Genomic DNA, 5,279 nt, shown 5'->3' with positions numbered 1-5,279 from the left:
AGCAACACCGAGGGTTGCGATCCCGTTGCCGGTCCCCGGTCCGGTACGGGGGCAACACTGAGGGTTGTGATCCATTGCCGGACACGGAAAAAGACAAAAGACAAAAAAAAAAAAAAGAAAAAGAAAAAGAAAAAAATGAAAGATGACAACAAAAAAGTGGAAAGATATTCCATGCTCTTGGATTGGAAGAAATGGATTAAAAACTTTAATATAAGACTTTAAACTATAAAATTCCTAAAAGAGAAGTTATAGGGGAAACAGTTCTGGAAGTAGGACAGGGCAAAAAGACTTTATGAATATGAACCCCACATCATAGGCAACAAAAGAAAAACCAAATGGGATTATATCAAATTGAAAAGCTGCTGCACAGTACAAGAAACAACAGAGGAAAAACAACCTACAGAGTGAGAGAAGTTATTTGTAAACTATGCATCTGGTGAAGGATTAATATGCAGAATGCACAAGTAACTCAAACAACTTAAATGTATAATAACAAATAGTCTGATTTTAAAAATGGGCTAAGGAGCTGAATAGGCATTTCCAAAAGGAAGACATACAAATGGCCAACAGATAAAGGAGAAAATGCTCAACATCACTCAGCATCCAGGAAGTGTAAATCAAAGCCATATTGAAATATCATATCATTCCAGTTAGACTGGCTACTATCAAAAAGGCAGAGAATAACAAATGCTGGTGAGTGCAGAGAAAGAGGAACCCTCCTATACCATTGGTGAGACTGTAAATTGGTGCAGCCATTATCGAAAACCGTGTGGAGGTTCCTCAAACAACTACAGATAGAACTGCCATATGATTCAGCCATCCCACTGCTGGGTATACATTCAAAGGATTGGAAATAATCATGAAGAAGGGACACCCGTACTCCCATGTTTATTGCAGCTCTATTTACAGTAGGCAACAGTTGGAATCAACCTAAATGTCCATTATCAGGAGACTGGATAAGGAAAATATGCTATATTTCTACAATGGAATACTACTCTGCCTTTAAAAAGCATGAAATATTGCCATTCACAGCAACATGGATGAACTTAGAAAAAATTATGTTAAGTAAAATAAGCCAGTTACAGAAAGAAATATTTTGCATGTTTTCACTTATATGTGATGACTAAAAAAGTAAATAACTTAAAAATTAAGAGAGGGCCGGCCCGTGGCTCGCTCTGTAGAGTGCGGTGCTGATAACACCAAGGCCACGGGATCGGATCCTATATAGGGATGGCCAGTTTGCTCACTGGCTGAGCATGGTGCTGACAACACCAAGCCAAGGGTTGAGATCCCCTCACCGGTCATCTTTAAAAAAAAAAAAAATTAAATAAGAGAAATATACAACAATCACAGTATTGTTCTTCAGGTAACATTGAAATGTTGGTATTTCCCTGCCTTGGACTGAATGTCCCCCCAAAACTTGACACCCTCTGTGACAGTGTTAGGATGGTGGGTAATCCTATTAGGCATTGAACTTCAAGAGTAGAAAACAGGGCCAGCCCAGTGGCGCACTGGAGAGTGCGCCACTTGGGAGCGCGGCAGCACTCCCGCCGAGGGTTCGGATCCCATGTGGAGACCGGTTCCCACTCACTGGCTGAGCGCGGTGTGGGCGCAACACCGAGGGTTGCGATCCTGTTACCGGTCAGTAAAAAACACAAAAAAGGAGAAAAAAAAAAGAGTAGAAAACAGAAGTGAGGTTACTGGAGAGAGGAAATGCTCAGGGGTGATGGTGGAAGGGAGGTATTTGTAAAGGGTCACAAAAATCGATCACACTGTATATAGAACATTCTAATTATCCTGATTTGAACATCACATATTGCACATATATTGATATCCAATTCTTTACCTCAAAGATATCTACAATCAACTATGTTGCAATGAATAAACAATTTGAAAAAAAGCTTTTTATTGAACCTTCACTTCTTTTTTTTTGTTTTCGTTATGTATATCCCGATTCTAACCTATCTTTTTTCTTCTTCGTGGTTTTTTTTTTTTTTTTTTTTTTTTTCTTCTTCCCACACTGATTCCAGTACAGGTGTACTGGCAAAAAATTCAATTTTTGTTTCTCTGAGAAGGTCTTTATTTTTTCTTCTTTTTTACAGGTTGATTTCATAGAGTACAGGACTCTGTGTTGTAGGGTTCTTTAATCAACTGTTTGTATATTTCACTGTACTCTCTCCTTACACGATTATCAGGAGATTTGGGGTGTAATTCTTACCTTGTTTGTTTTTAGGTAAGATATTTTTGTCCCTCTGACTTCAGATTTTTTATTATTTTTGATTTTCTGAAGTTTGAGAACTACATATCTAGATGTAGATTTTTTTTTCCTTTCTGTCTTTTTTCGTGACTGGTAACGGGATCGCAACCCTCAGTGTCACGCCCGTACCGCGACCGGCAACGGGATCGCAACCCTCGGTGTCGCACCCACACCGCGCTCAACCACTGAGCGGACCGGTCACTATATGGGATCCGAACCCTCGGCAGGAGTGCCGCCGCGCTCCCAAGTGCCGCACTCTACCAAGTGCACCACCGGGCCGGGCCTAGATGTATTTTTTTGACATTTATCTGGTTCTGTGCTATCTTAACTCCCTTGATCGTTGGTTTCGTGCCTGAGATTAATTTGTGGAAGTTCTTAGACATTATTGTTCTAAGCATTTCTTCTATTTTTTTCTCCATCTCTCTTCTTCTGGTTTTCTCATTACTCTGTATTACAACTTTTGACATTGTCCAACACTCTTCCGATATTGTGTTCTCTTCCTTTTGTCTTCTTCTTGTGTGTGTATGGTTTTCAGTTTTTAATTACTTTGATCTATCCTCAAACTCAGAGATTTTTCTCTCAGGTATGTTCAGTCGTCTATGTTCAGTTTGTGAGAGTGCGGTGCCAATACTATCAAGGACCACAGTTTGATCCCTATACTGGCCTGCCCCCTATGTGTCTTTCTAAACATCTATATAATTATTTAAAGAATTTTCACTCATAGAACTTCAAATAAGTTGGATTTCCAAACAGACCAAATCCAAATACATATATATAATATAAAATGAATTATATATTCATATAATGAGTTATACTGGTAGACTTTTTAATACTGAGCTTTCCTTTAATTGTGAAATACATTTAGAAAATTCCTTTTTGTTTTTCACATTCTATTTATTTTCCTCTATCTTATGTTTAAAGATAAAGTGCTTCTGCAGACTCTATCCTTGTTCTTCCTTTTGTTTTGTTTTTACTTGGAATCTCTTAGGTTTGCTCATTTATTCTGATTTCTTCAGGTAACGTTGAAATTTTGATATTTCCCTGCCTTGGACTGAATGTTCCCTGAAAACTTGATCCCCTCTTGTGACAGTGTTAGGATGGTGGGTAATCCCATTATGGTAGTTCATAGATGGGGCTTTAATGATGTGATTAGATTGTAGGGCCATACCATAATGAATGGGTTAATAATGGTGGGCAGGGATGTGGTTCTGAGGGCTTTACAAGAACTCATGAGAGGTTGACCTCTCCCTGCCCTGCCATTTTCTGCCTCGTGAGAACCCTGGGTCACTGTCATCTCCATCAAGGTCTTCACCAGCTGTGTTCCTCAGACTTTTGACTCCCCAGCTTTTGAATCTGCAAGCAGTAAATTTCACTTTCTAACAAATCACCCAGTTCCATAATACCCAGCTATTTTGTTAAAAGCAACAGAGATAGACTAATACATTTCCAAAGCTTTATCTTCAGCTTAGATCTCTCTGGAACTCTGGAATCATGTATCCAATTGCAAATTGTACATTCCCACAGATATTTCAAGTATAATATATTCAAATCTGTTTTATTTCTGCCCATCATATTTTTCTGTCATACTAAAAGCAACACTTTACAGTTCCAGTACCTAATGAGCTGTAATTATGCAGAGAGCCTGAGAGTAAAACACTTATTTTCTGCACAGGAATTTAGGACCACAGTGTCTTCCTGCTTTTTGTGTCTATGTTGCTTTCTTCTGTATGCTTCTTGCTCTGTTATTTATTTTCTATTGGTTGGCCTGTATGGGGATCTGAACCTGTGACCTTAGTGTTAAGAGAAACATGCTCTCCCAAGTGAACTAGCTAACTAGCCTTCCTCTGTGTTCTAATGCAGTTAGTCTTCAGCCACCCTGCTTTCTTCTTCTCTGATTCTCTCTAAAGTTTTTTCCATTCTCGTTCTTCTGGATGCCTATTAAATTTCAAATCTAGTGTGTAACTGATTTGTATTTACAAAACCACATTTACACCCTGTTTTTAGAAAGTTGCAGTGTTCACTCTCATGGAGACACAAGCAATCCTTTGGCATGTGGGATTGAAATTATGGAGTGTCTTTGTATATGCTTTCAGTTTACAAGTATTTAAAAAACAGCAGTTGCATATAATGTTTGACTTTTTGAAATAGAAAAATATTTATTTATTTATTTTTTCCTTTTTGTCTTTTTTCGTGTACGGCAACAGATCGCAACCCTCAGTGTCGTGCCCGTACCGGACCAGGACCGGCAACGGGATCGCAACCCTCACTGTTGCACCCGCACCTCACTCAGCCAGTGAGCGGGAACCGGTCTATATGTGGGATCCGAACCCTCGGCGGGAGCGCCACCGCGCTCCCAAGTGGCGCACTGTAGCAGTGCGCCACCGGGCTGGCCCAATAGAAAAATATTTAAATGCAGAACCATTCTATAATATTTCTTTAATAGTGTGTGTATCTGTTATCACCACCCATGGGCATTCACTTAGACATGGTTCCGTGTGTAGTTCCATTAATGTGGGGTGTCTTCCTTTCCTCTTGTGACTGCAGTTTCACTGTTGCCTCATACTCATGAGAACATGTGGTTGACATCTTTGGCATTTCAGTAAAGTGCAAACAATGCAACATAGAAATATATTTTGTTTTTCTTTTCCCATTCTCTTGAACTTCTCTCAAAATTTGTTAATCTGAAACACTGGTTCAAGTATGTATTTATACTTATGTTTACAAACCTGATTATAAACTTCTTGGGAAAGGAGCATTTTATTCATACTTTTATAACTAACAAGAAGAATGGTTCATAGCTACAAGGTAAGCTTTGCAATCATATTTTTAGTAATTAATTTCTTATTAAAGTGACAGGATATTCCTGCTGGAGTCCCCCCCATCACCATATGGAGAATAGAAAAGCAGCACCTTATTTAACACATAAGACACTCATCCTCACACAGAAGTGTGAACTCTGAGATTCCTATTTTGTGACCCAGGGCTGGTGGCTTGAATTGAGATCAATGTCCCATTACAGGAG

Source organism: Galeopterus variegatus, unplaced genomic scaffold, assembly GCF_000696425.1.
Source record: "Galeopterus variegatus unplaced genomic scaffold, G_variegatus-3.0.2 Scaffold14798, whole genome shotgun sequence".
Taxonomy (NCBI): domain Eukaryota; kingdom Metazoa; phylum Chordata; class Mammalia; order Dermoptera; family Cynocephalidae; genus Galeopterus; species Galeopterus variegatus.
Note: the sequence above shows the minus strand (reverse complement) of the source record.